This window comes from Podarcis gaigeae (assembly GCF_964106915.1).
Source record: "Podarcis gaigeae genome assembly, chromosome: 14".
Lineage (NCBI taxonomy): Eukaryota > Metazoa > Chordata > Lepidosauria > Squamata > Lacertidae > Podarcis > Podarcis gaigeae.
The window spans coordinates 36,122,072-36,135,337 of NC_139690.1; the positions used below are offsets into that span (position 1 = coordinate 36,122,072).

Sequence of the window (13,266 nt, forward strand, 5' to 3'; positions counted from 1 at the left end):
GCAGATACCTTCTAAGCAATTTCTTTGAAATCAGTGGGGTTTTCCTAGTACTGAGGAATACTCTGTTATTAGACAGCCACAGCCTCTCTCTGTTTGTGTGTGTATAGGAGAGGGATGTGGTGTCTTATCTCCACAACCATACCAACAGGACTTAGATGACTTCCCATGGTAAGATTGTCAGGGGTGGTTGCCTCTCTTAATTTTGTGTTCTCCTACACTTCCCAGGACAATCATTTTGTGTTATGCTATGCCCATTCCAAGGCAGCCATCTTGTGACTGATGCCCCCAGCGCACTCTCAAAATTCAAAATATGCTCACTAGTCTAAAAAGGCCCCTATTGCAGGACTTTCCTGGAACATCCTGGCTGTTGATTTGCTCTAGAGTCAATCAAAGTGTGTAAACCTATCACTTACCTGTTAGGACAAAAGTTCATGATGGGTGTTCACAAATCTGAACAAAAGTAGCAGGGTGGGTGGAAATGGTGTTACAACTTTTTGGTATATGTGCTGCCGAAGCGAGCACTGGTGTTACAACTTTCTGTTCACGTGTTGTGTATTTGAGAGTATTTTAAACAGATTATTCCCGTGATCCAATATGCACATCTCTTCCTCAGTCAGGATGGTTAACATGAAAGACAGCAAATGCAATGTAGTGGTTAGAGTAGTGTGGGGAGGCCTTGGTTCAAATCCCCAGTCAGTTATGGGACTTAGGGAGCAACCGGGGATGGGGGAGAATGGGAGACTACCTTAAGCTCTTTAGAAGAAAGGCAGGATATAAATGTAATAAATAATAAAAATATATATTCCTTTACCTCCTCCCCCTTCATTCCACAACCATTTGTAATGTAGATTTGAATGAACATTTCTCATTATAGGTGGGGAAATCAGAGGGTTGTGATTGTTGTTGTTACTCTGCATTTTAAAAGCCACTGGCAAAATTGTGTGATCTTGGGTAGGTGGGCCTATCTGCCACATACAGCTTTCACTCTGTCATGATATTGATGCCTGTAGATCATAAATTGATGATCCTAGTGCTGGCTTGGAATGGGCCGGGGGTGGGGGGAGAGCGATCTTAGTTCAGGGGCCTCTAGTTCAAGTAGCTCCTGGCTGACGGACACTGGCTCAGGCTGGTGTTGGAGCCAGAGTCTGGGTTCAGCACCACCGTGGCTTCTGCTGCTGGCCTGCTGATTCCTCCTCCTCTGTGTGCCCTGGTCATGACACTCCCCAGACATGAATATGCCCAGCCTCTTTGCCATGGCAGGAGGCAAGGCAGCTTCCAAAGTGAGAGACAAGTGCGTGCTGAGCTTTGGAGGCTGAAGTGCAGCGGTTGGCTGTACTCTTGAGATGTATGTAGCGGAGGTGTGAGTGATCCAAGCAGACAGCTCTGCTGACCCATTTCCCCCTCTGCTCTTCCTCTTGACTTTATTTACTAGTGCTACAGATTGCAGTGTAGACCCCAGCTGAATAACAATCTAGGCAGCCAGTCGCTGGCAAAAAACCCTTCATCCTTTACAAGCCAGAGCTTACCACTCTAGGTTTGGCAAATGGATAACTAGATTCTTCAGGGAACCAGACATCTGTACCGGCTGCCTGTTCTGTGGGTGCTTCAACTTGGGAAAGGTCTTGCCTGAACTAGCTCCATTTCACCCAGAATTCTAGACTCTTTTCCCAGAAGCCTTCTTCATATGCACATTTGAGCCTGGTTTATATGTTATACTCTTCATGTGGAAAGTAGCCACATGTAAGCCAGGCTCTGAAAGCTGAGGATTCTGTGTTATCCCAGATGCAAGCAAAGAGGACCATAGAGCCATTGATTGCTTTTCTCCATCTGCTGTTTATCTCAGGCTATCCTATCTCTCCCTTAGTGACTAATTGCCCCTAGGTGTTGAAGTGGGGCAGAGCAAAGATAATTAGCTGCTTTTTGCCATATTAATCAGAAATATAGGAGTTCCTGAAGTGTAATTGCATTTGGTCTGAAACTGGAAAACCTAGAGTGACACATCGCTCAAGTCCTTATTTGTACTTCCTGTCTTAAATTGAACTGGTTTTCCGCACTAGCTTTTGCTGCAAAACAGGTTGGATTTTCACTACACAGATGCTGAGATTTGGAATGGCTCCACTTTGTTCCTGTATAGAAGCTCCGATGAGCTTTCAAGCTGCCACTCTTAACTGTTTCTATGTCTAGGAAAGACCCTGGTCCCAAACAGCTTGTCAGTCAGTGTGGACAGTACTGAGCTAAACGGATCAGTGGTCTGATTCTGTGCAGGGGAAGGACAAGCTATTTGGTTGGCATAAAAGTATTGTGCTACTATTGCTTTCAAACTTTGGGTGCTGCAAGAAGCTGGCTAGCTTATTGTGGCTTGAGTTTTCATAGGGAAGGTTGGAATATATCCAAAACTTCCAGTGGGACATTTGCAAATCAAAGCCCCTTGGCTCAAAGCCACTGTCCGCAGTGCTAAAATATGCTTGGAGGTTGATTCTAGCCCATTGAACACATGGAGGCACTGAAGCAGTTCAGTGTTCTGCTCTTTGAGAACTCTCTTCCCTTAATTGCACTAATAAACCATATGTCAGGGTTGCTTTAAAAATAAATAAATAAATAAGAGAGAGGCTGCTTAGGAGGCTAGGAAACTTCACTGCCTGTGGAAAAATGAGCTATCAGAGGAGTTGGGGGGCAGTGGGGAAGCAAATTTAAAGCATTCTTTGTGAATTATGGATTTCAGACTTCTGCTCTTCTACCTGGAGCTGTTCTGAAGTGTGTGAAGGTCTCTGATGCCTCTGTGCTCATGCTAGGAACACAGGATATGAACCTAGGAAGCTACCATATACTGAGTCCGAGCATTGGTCCATCTAGCTCAGTGTTGTCTACACAAAATGGCAGCAGCTCTCCAGAGTTTCTGACCCAGGGGTTTCTCTCAGCCCTGCCTGGAGATGCAGGAGATTGAAATTCGGACCTTCTGCAGATATGGCAGATGTTGTACCACTGAGCCATGACTCTTTCCCAAGAGACTCCCCCCTGGTATCAGAAGAGTTGGCCCTGGAGAAGCTCAGTCATTCATTGAAAATGTGCAAATTTTGGCATCAGCAGTGAAATCTGTTTTGGCCAACATTGTCCTCTTATCTCATCAAGAAGAGCCAATGAGATGCTGCTGGACCCAGGAGATATTACCCTTTGCCATTGCTGCTGCCCCTGAACATTGTATCATACCGTACAAAGGCAGAGAGAAAAGAACCACAAGACGCTTGGCAAGGAGATAGGGAAGAGGTGTTTTTTACCAATATGTGTTGCATAGCTTAATAAAAAAGAAAAGAAATAGAAACTGTTCAGTTGGATACTTTCTGTTGGGATGAGCTTCTAAAATTAGCATGAGAAATTAAAATTGGCCTTCAGCCTTTTTTCACAATTTTCCAAAAATATTTAGATGCACGTGTGTGTGTGTGTGTGTGTGTGTGTGTGTGTGTTTACAGTGGGCAGTGTTAGAAGCCTGGTTCACATTCATATTAGCCAGCAGCACATAAATTGTCTTGTCTTGATTCAAGGTGCGGAAATTGTGATCACCCCAATTATAATTTACAGAATCTGGACTTCATTTGGGTCTGAAATGCCCCAGAGGGTAGCAAAGCCCAGGTCCAAAGAGGGACAAAAACAGCACGCCAGACTCAGTCTAACAAATCACATTTTAAAAGGCATAGAAAAGGCAATAGTTTGTCATTAAAAGTATGAGTTCCTGTAGCCACCATGCAAACGGTACAGATCTGCAACTAGTATGGAATTAATTGCTTTGCATTATTTCTTTGAATGATTTGGTAGCAGTGAGATGAAATGTAAAAGAAACCTGAGCTAAAACAAAAGACATGCTGTTAAGAAAGCTTGCACTACAGAAGCGGTGAGCAAAGTAACTAGTTGTGCTGCTGACATAGTTGGTGGTTAAATGACCTGACTTCCCCTCAGCGCCTCCCTGTATGCCTCTTGATTCTAAATGCCGAAGACGCAACATGCTAAATCCACTTCTCTGCACATTGCTTGTTTTTTGTTTTGTTTTAAACCAAGGTTAAAGCATCGTGAAGCTTCTCTGGGAGGTTAAATCTGGCAGTTAAATTATTAAATACAGCCGTACCTCGGGTTAAGAACTTAATTCATTCTGGAGGTCCGTTCTTAACCTGAAACTATTCTTAACCTGAGGTACCACTTTAGCTAATGGCGCCTCCCGCTGCCACTGCGCCACCGCCGTGCAATTTCTGTTCTCATCCTAAAGCAAAGTTCTTAATCGGAGGTACTATTTCTGGGTTAGCGGAGTCTGTAACCTGAAGCGTCTGTAACCTGAGGTACCACTGTATGTATATGAGGTAAACAAGCGTAGTAATATGTCCTTTAAGAAAAAGTCCTTGGCATCAGAAACTAAAAGCCTGAACTTAACACTTAAACCCTTACAACACTTAAAGGGGTAATTGAATTGGAGCTCTCTAAACATAATATTCTGGTGGGTGAGTCCGACCATTCACTAAACAGTGGTGAGATTTCCATATGCCCTGTTTACTTTCATATTTTGATTTGGGGATGTTTAACCTTGTTCCTTTGAGGCTGCTCTGACATGTCCAGTATCTGGCTCCGTTATTTAGTTGGTAGGTTCTTTATGGGTACATCTTTTTTGGACTTCTGGTCACCTATGCCACCTTCTTGTCGGTCTTAGAACACGAGGTGAGTTGCACCAGGCTCGTAACATTGTTGTTGGTTCTTCAGATGTGGCACTGTGAAATTAGGACCTTCTCTCCCCTATTATTAATGCAGGTGCCATTCATGGGACTCTTTGTCAAGGCCATACTTCTCATTAGTATCCAAGTCCTGTACTTCAGTTGTCTTATCAGCAGGTGCCAGAGTCCTTAACCCAAACAACCTTTGTTGTTGCACGGAAGCTTCTCAGTGTGCAAGGTCAAGCCATATCAAACCATACTTTGTTCTTGTTTAGCTTTCACAGCTTTTTAGTTCTAAGGTTCAGGAATATAATCCGAGTCTGAGGTCTAAAATATGAATCTGACGGCATCTGAAATATGGGCAGGAATGGGGAGCCTGTAGTCTCCCAGATATTGCAGACTACAGCTGCCATCAGCCCCAGCCAGCATGGCCAGTGGTCACAGATGATGGGAGTTGTTATTTGAAGGGCCACAGGTTTCTTATCTTGGCCTAATGTCTTTATGCATGTGAGCCCGGGATTTTAAATATGAGCTTTTGACAATCTTAGGACCAAAGTGATCATATAATTTAACCTTTTCAGGACTGGATTGACAAACATGCAGTGTACTTTAAAAAAAAAGTATCAAAGTTCAGTTACGTAAGGAATATATGAGCCCTCTTCCCTGCCTTTATATTCAGGATTATTCACATGCTATCTCGTGTTCAGTGTAAGTATATAATGCAATAACTGGAGAGAGGATACTGCATTTTGCAGGGCGTTGCATGTTGTCTCCCATAAGTACTTGCCTTTTGCTCAAATCTGCCTGCCTTATGAAGTTAGGTGAGGACCCAGTATGCTAGAAAAATGGGGTAGACAGTTTTAAAATCCCCGTATAGTTATACACTGTGGGCCTGAAACCTTTGAATGGCAAAATCCGGTTTCCTCCGTGTTGATCCTTGGGCAGTAAATGCTTCCTAGGAACAACCTCATTTGGCCTTCTCTCTCGTCTCAGATCCCAGTGCCAACTGTGGCTTGTTCTTCCAAATTGTCCCTTTGGAGTGCAGACATTTACTAAATAGCTCTGTGAAGTAACTGAAAGGAGAGAATCATTAAAATAGGTTTGGTTTCCTTCTTGCCTGCCGAGAAATAGTGGCGCACTCCTTTGCAAGTTGCCTGTTACAGCTAGCTCTAAACTAGCCTTAGCAATTTTTCCCCCTAGAGAGGGATGCAATTGCCGTCAGATTTAGCCATTTGCTGTAGAGAATAACTTTCCCACTGCCTGGTGGGTGGAGGAATGATCTTTCATTTCTACAGTGTCTGTAACAGCTGCATGTCCCTTCATCCCACCTCCCTCCCACAGGCAAGGCAGAGGATGTCAGCTGGTTTTAAGCATGGCAACAGGCTGCACTCTGCACTCCTGCTGTTGAAGCAGCTAATTTTGCACGTGCTTGCATTTGCCCTAAGATACTTTCAGGAGCAGGAGGGGGAAAGGGAGGAGGTGGGGAAGGGGAGACTATGAGGTTAATGGAGAACACTCCAAATAGTCAAATCCCCTCTGAGCTTTTCCAGAGTCTAGAAAACCAGACAGCTGTTTCAGTTATTCTCTCCCCTGACACACAATTCATGCTTGTCCTTGGAAGACTGATGGTGCTCTGGTTTTGGTGGTGTCCTCTGACAAATGGTGTAGGATATAACAAGGGACCAAATCTTATTGTGTACTGTGGCATTAGATTGGGCATTTTTGTTTGCTGTAGCAAAGAGAAGAAGCCAGGATGCTATCGAAGGCCAGGATCTAAGCAGCTATTGTGGAATCTGAACTTTCACTTGCTTTGAACAGCAGACTCGGGCGCCATATCACAAAATCACTCTTGAATCTCTCTTCTGTTTCAAGAAGAGATTTGCTGTGCTGCATCAAAGGACAGCTGTTTGAGAAATGCAATGCCAGAACCTCCCTAGGCAGTGTGAATAACACACTCAAAAAGTTTTGAGATACATTCAGTTGATGGCATTTTTAAAGGGTTGCAATGATTTGTATTTTTTTGGACTGTGTTTCTACTGCCGATAAAATAAACCTTGCATAGCCATAATGAAAACTGAACTATAAAATAACATTTTGCAAGTAGCCCTCCTGTCCCATTAAAAAATAATAATAATCCAAAAGTGACTCTAGATTAATATCTGCATGGAGCAGATATGTGAGAAAACTTTCAAGTTCCACAGAATTCATCAGGTTGGATGTTATGCTGGAAACAAAAAGCACGGGGGGAGAAAGTAAAATATCTTGTGGGCTATCTGAAAACATAGTTTGTAATAATCTTTAAATGGAATGATGGAGCTATTGCATTAGCTATGTTAGGCAATGCTTGAGGTTTTAACTTGTTTTTGCTTACTATCCAGCCCAACTGAATAGTTTTAAAGCATATGAAAGCTTGTGAAGTTCATTGCAACCTTTTCATTGGTTCTTATAATGGTATTGCCCTGTTGTTTCTATTAAAACCTAAGCAGCTCAAGTCCTATGTAATAATGCTTTTTATCTATGCCTGGTGACACACACACTCTAGTGAGGGGTATCTTCTATGTACCATTCAAATAGTTGTCAGCCTGTCCCCTGCCCAGTATGGGAAAGAGCAAGGCAGAGGCAAAGGGAGTCTCTCAGTACAAATAAAGCTGTAGAGACTGCCTCTTGCCTGGAGTAACAAGCAACTCTGATCTAAGGAGTATCTCATAATCTGCTGTATTGCTAAGAGCCTATTCTTCTCCTCTGCCCAGAAGTGGAGGACTTCTCCAAACTGGTTTGGGCATACATTTCTCAGCTTAGACAATATAGCCATGAGCCTTGTGCCCACATGCTGTGTCCTCACACCGCCCCTTCCCCCTCCCTTCTCAGAGTAAGGCAATTCAACACTTCCTGGATTAATTGACCACAGTTTCCGATGGCATCAACAAGGAAACTGGTTACCAGGGCTGGAACAAACCAGGTTCTTAAACCACTGTTTAAAAACCTTGCTTGTTCTGAACCTGTGAGCTTGTGAGAGCTTATACTTGTCTAGAGCTGGCGTGCCAGACAGAGATAGAAAATCGGCAAATGGAAGCAGGTGGGTGGCCCTCCTTTTAAAGTTAAGCCCATACGGAATCAAGTAATAAGTGAGAAGTTAATTAGCATTTCCTCTGCCTTGGGTGTGATAAAGCTTTGTGATGGCCTGTAGGGTAGCTGCGCCCAGCAGGATTCTGTTATTGAAGATCATCTGATGCTGTTCTATTCCCTCAGTTACTGTATGTGCCTTTCTTTTTTTTTAATGTGCCTCAAAGGCAGACAGGGGCTGTGAATTTCTGTCTCTAGAATTGAGCAGATTAAAAAAAATGCTCTTAAATTATGGACAGTATTTTGATTGTCATTGAAGCAAGGAATGAGGTTAATGCTAGGGAATCCCTTAGGTTTGCTTTCTTCATGTTCTATTTGTGCATTATGTGTGAATTCTTCCCATCCCATCTTTTTCTATGCCTTGCTCACCTTATGCACCCAGAAAATTTAAATTCTTTTACTTTGATATATTACGCTAATTTACAAATAAGCACAATTTCTTATTTGGCATAATTTGGCATTTTTGCTATTTTATTCTGCTTCTGCTGGTGTCAGGAGCTGCCAGGAATGTATAGATCTGTCAACTTTAGGGCCAGCAAAGGCTGAAGCTCTCCATATAGCTGTAGTGAGGGAACTGAGAATAGAAGCAAAATTTCCTCCTAAAATGAGAGCTGAGTTGAACATGGGACCTTGTTACTATGAAATTTATGAGACTCTTCTGGCTGCCAGCTCTTCGTCAGGTCTTAGGCCTTTCCCAGCCCAGATACCCAAGATCATTTTCATTGGAGATGCCAGGGATAGAACCACGGACCTTCTGAATGCAAAGCAGGAGCTTTACTTCTGAGCAATGGCTTTTCCCACTGATGCAGGATGCATCTGTGGCTTGGAATCACATTTCCAGCAATGCCTCTCCCCATCTCATTCTCTGCCCACCCCAGACTGCAGCCAGGGTGACTCACTTTGTGCAGCAATTTGGCAGCAAATCAGCCAAGGTGGGCACTTGCTGAAATGCTGCAAAGACTTCAATGGCAGCTCTGCAAAGCTGTCATCCTTGGCTCTGAAGCACTTTGTCTTTGCTTAAAAGTAGGCATTTTGTGAAGTATTTTGTGAATCTGCTCAGTTGTTTGGTCTTTCGCCAGTTTTTACTTTGCACCGGGGCAACAGTAATCAAGCTCCTCTTCAGAACTCACCTTTCATGCTGTGATCTCTAAAATGACAGTGTTTGTTAATGGCATAGGCTACCACTTGCCCACTCTTTTCAGCATAGCACACCAATTTTCTGTCATCACTAAAGCACTGGGGTATTGCGATCCAGAAACCTTGTCATGTTACGTGAATGCGGCGGGAGACAAAACCTTGTACTTTAGGTCCCTGCTTGCAAACTGTTTACTTCCTGCACTTTTGGACCGGGATTTGTTCCCTCCTAAACTTGATCTAAAGATGAACAGGTACCAGTAGGCAGTCCACTAATTTTGATGGTATAAACAACAGCAGATGTTCTGGTTAGGATGGCCCAGCAGGCTGCTGACAGCAAGATGCTGGGCAGTCTCCCAGCAAAGATCACAGCTGTGTATTGCGCATGTGCTGAAGACCACTTTGGACCCGGCCAGATGCCAGTGAGGGTTGTGGAGAAGCAGAAGCTTCACTGCGCATGCATAGCAGGACCATGCACCATTTCAGATTTCTTTATATACTTATTCATTCAGTTTATTGCTGAGAACTCCTTGAGCATGGTGGATGCAGGTATGAGCAGTCAACCTGGAAGGCCATGATTCAGATCTAGCCTCTGTCATCACCCTCTCCATATGGTCAGGGGGTTGTGCTGAGCTTAGTGATCACAGACTCACTAGAAGGCCTTAGGCAAGGTGCTATTCTCTTGCACACTCCCATCTGCAATATGAGGATGTTGATAAATAGGAAGCTGTCTTATACCAAGTCAGACTATTGGGATACCTAGCAAAGCCTCCTGCTCCCCAGCTGAGGGAGCCCAGATCCTTCTCCTGCTCGTGTGCAGTGGCAAGCAGGAGAGTTGGAGGCTCTGTAAAACTGCTTGGCTGAGGCGAGGGCAGCCACACGCTCCTCAGCCAAGCAGTTGAAAGAAAAGGAGGGAGGAACAAACTGCGTCTGACCTGGCCAATGCAGCTTGATTCTCACTCTATGCTGGCCTGAGGGGCAGACTGCAATGGTGGTTACAGTCAGCGGTACAGTATATTGCTGTGGCTCTGAGTTGCTGTGCATCCAGCAGCTGGCTGTAACTTGTTTCTCCCTTGCTGTGCTGGGTGCTGGAGGGACTCTGGATCGGTGGCAGTTTCAGTAGCAATATACTGCTGAATGAAACCACCATTGCAGTCTGCCCCTCATACCAGTCCTGGGCAATATATTGATATATCGCCCAGGCCTACTGGCTGGCAGCAGTTTTCCATGGCCTCTCAGAGGGATCTTTCCCAATGTTATCTGGAGTTGTCAGGGACTGAATCAGTGGCCCCTTTGCATGCCAAGCATGTTCTCTACACTTTGTTGTAAGGATGAGTGAGATAGCAAATGTGAAGCACTTTGAACACTTTAAATGCACTGTGTGGATGATAAACACTCTTTTTATCAATCCCTGCCATCCCAAAAGCTTGGGGCAGGTAAGCAAAGATCAAACATCTTATTCAAATTTATCATTTTGTGGGGAGGTGGGGACTCAAAACTTAAGGGCATGATGAGCACCCCAGGAATTGATAGGAGACCCTTCTGGATAGGAAAGCATGGGTGAAAACGAGGGTGAGGCAATGGTAACAAGAGACAGCTTTAAAGTATGGACTTGGATCAGAGAAAACTCAGTTGGTTAGAGAGTCATGCTGATAAAGCCAGGGTTGCAGGTTTGATCCCCCTATGGGTCAGCTGCTTATTCCTACATTGCAGGGGTTGGACTAGATGATCCTCAGGGTTCTTTCCAACTTTATGATTCTATGCTTGAGAGACCAAGCTGGTGGGCTCTTGCTGCAGCATTAGGCTTTAAAGAAACTAGCCTCGGAAAGCTGTGAAAGAACAATCTGAATGTTGGTTGTCAACTGAAAATTGCATGAAAAATACAGCTTTTAATTAACCGGTAAAAAGATATTGCATCCTTGGCAAAAGGCTGATACCACCATATGGAACTCTGCTTTTGATACCATCTTCGTGTTCCATCTCATTCACAAACAGTTGCCGTTTAGAGGGGCAATTCTGAACATAAACATGCTTCCCCCCTGTGCCAGTGATCACTCCATAACTCAGCCTCTACTGTCATAAAAGTCAGCAAGGCACTTAAGCAAGGGTTCAGGATGTAAAGGGCACCCTTGTGATTTCATCCCCTATTTGAGCTCATTTGAAAGGATTTTTCTTTGCTGGAGTTGCACTGTTGAATTTGTCTTTTATACTCCATGACTATAAATTCTTCTGTTGAACTTTCCCACATTTCCTCTCCACTCTGGCCAGATAAGCAAGTATATCTTGGCAATTTTTCACCCTTCACTGTAGCATGTGGCTTTTGCTCCTTGATCTGTCTTGCCAAGTGTTTTTCTTGTCTTACAGGCATGGCCTACATTGGGCTCCCTTTTCTGCTTGTTATCTGTTCTTTGATATTGGATAATTGATGGGAAATGTTTCTGGATGTGGGAGAGTGAGAGATTAAACCACAGCTTGGGGCTGAGGGATCTCCTAGGTTCTTCTCCTGCACAGTAGTTCAGTGACAGGATTTGGGATGATGCCAAAGAGAAAAAGGGCTTTGGAAGAAGCATATAAATGCATGTCAGAGATGTGAGTCTCCTGAACTTGTTTACTCAGTTCAGGCAGCATGTTAGAAATTATCCAAAGCATGGTATGGAGGACTGAAAGTGTGTGGTGTGTTGACATTCACCCTCTTCCCTCTCATAGACCACAACAGCTTAGTCTGGGAACTTACATAGAAGTGAAGGCTCCACCCCTTCCTGGCTCTCAGTCAGGCCCTGATCCGTGTTTCCATGCACCTAAGTAGCCTCATCAGCCAGGCACTCCGATGGTGTCACTAAAGTTCTTGCCTGACTTGCTGTCCCTTCTGCTCCTGTGACCCTGTGGGAGACTAAAACTCTTGAAACTTGGCAACCCTAGTATGCCATGAGGACAATAATAATAATAATAATAATAATAATAATAATTTATTTATACTCCGCCCATCTGGCTGAGTTTCCCCAGCCACTCTGGGCGGCTCCCAATCAGTGTTAAAAACAGTACAGCATTACATATTAAAAACTTCCCTGAACAGGGCTGCCTTAAGATGTCTTCTGAATGTCAGGTAATTCTTTATCTCTTTGACATCTGATGGGAGGGCGTTCCACAGGGCGGGCGCCACTACCGAGAAGGAGAGAGCTTTAGTTTTGAGAGATTTCACTTTTTACCTCTTTCATGAGATTTGGTGCCTCCAAGTGTGAGATCGGATCCCTAAAGGTAGTTCAAATTGGTGTCCTCCCGAGTTAAACTGAAAACTAGGAAGAAGAGTGAGTAGCCTGTGTTGGCTTAAATGCAGTGCAAGGAGACTGGTGACATCACAATGTAGCCTCCTCCTGGTAGCCTAGCTGAGCTACTGTGCAAAATGGCAAGTCCACAAAAGAAACTCAGCTGCTGGCCCTGTAACTTCTGCCTAACAGACACACCATGAAGGGCTATGGTCAAGGGGCTGCGCAGAGCTTAGTGATCCATCACAGGCTGACCAGAGCTAGCGAGCTGAGAGGTAATGTGGGTACAGCGGGAGAGAAGGCAAAATAGGCTTAGCAACAAATATCAAAAGTCTGCACCAGGAGAAACTGGATTGTGCAATATGTGAATTATGTAAGTCAAGGAATTGGCATTTATTATTTTACATAATTCTGCTCCTAGTAGCCATGGGTAAGGATGAAGAAGCTTTGTCCCCTAAGCTACTAGCAATCTCTTCAGTGCACTTTTGTGTTCCTCCCCATTAGCATAAACTATAGTTTGCTGCAATGTCTGAATCAGCAAGTTGCGTAGCGCTAAACTACGATCAGAAACCCACCTGATTCTACTTACAATAGTTTGCTAATTTGGGTAGGATTCCTTCTTGCCAGAGGGAAGAAGCACTTGCCACTGGTGAGTTAAATTGTGGTTGACTGATTACATGGAAAACAAAAAGTCAGTCCAAACAAAAGAAGTAACAGCAGGGTTGTAGGACAGGCAACAGCCTTGGTCAAAGACTCTAAATATAGCCAGGTAATATGGATCCCGATTACAGTTGTGAAGTGGGGAGAAGCCTGAGGAATACAAATTCTGCAGGACTTAGTTGTTTGTTGAAGGCAAAGCAAGGCTGAAATTTCCATTTGAAGGCTCTGCCAAGCCAAGAGGATTTGCCTGGGATGTGTTGTCTATCAGAGAATTCCTGCTTTATACTTTGTTAACAAGAACAATTGATTTTTTTGCACTAGAGCAAAGCGAGACAATGAGGTTTAAGGGCTTTTATGTGTTTTTGAAACTCTGGGGGATTTTGTTTGTTGTTGAG

General features: G+C 44.0%; 1 protein-coding gene and 2 long non-coding RNA genes across 5 annotated transcripts in view; 2 read left to right on the forward strand and 1 right to left on the reverse strand.

Annotated features, from left to right (window-relative positions):
• Positions 1 to 13,266, forward strand: part of CAPN15 (calpain 15) — a 99,101-nt gene that overhangs the window by 50,582 nt on the left and 35,253 nt on the right. Inside the window, exon 1 of one of the 3 annotated variants that reach the window (XM_083711080.1) lies at positions 12,325 to 12,486. The exons of the other annotated variants lie outside the window; for them this stretch is intronic. The gene's annotated coding sequence lies outside the window, so the exon portion shown is untranslated. Of the gene's footprint in view, positions 1 to 12,324; positions 12,487 to 13,266 lie in introns of those variants that run through there. 3 annotated transcript variants of the gene reach the window in all.
• On the forward strand, positions 403 to 11,812 carry LOC310831437. The gene is made up of 3 exons (XR_014557875.1): positions 403 to 472; positions 516 to 621; positions 11,690 to 11,812. It is a non-coding gene; the product is annotated as an uncharacterized lncRNA (long non-coding RNA).
• Positions 8,351 to 12,285, reverse strand: LOC310831436. Its single transcript, XR_014557874.1, has 3 exons — positions 12,155 to 12,285; positions 11,683 to 11,838; positions 8,351 to 9,644 (listed from the first exon to the last, which is right to left on the reverse strand). It is a non-coding gene; the product is annotated as an uncharacterized lncRNA (long non-coding RNA).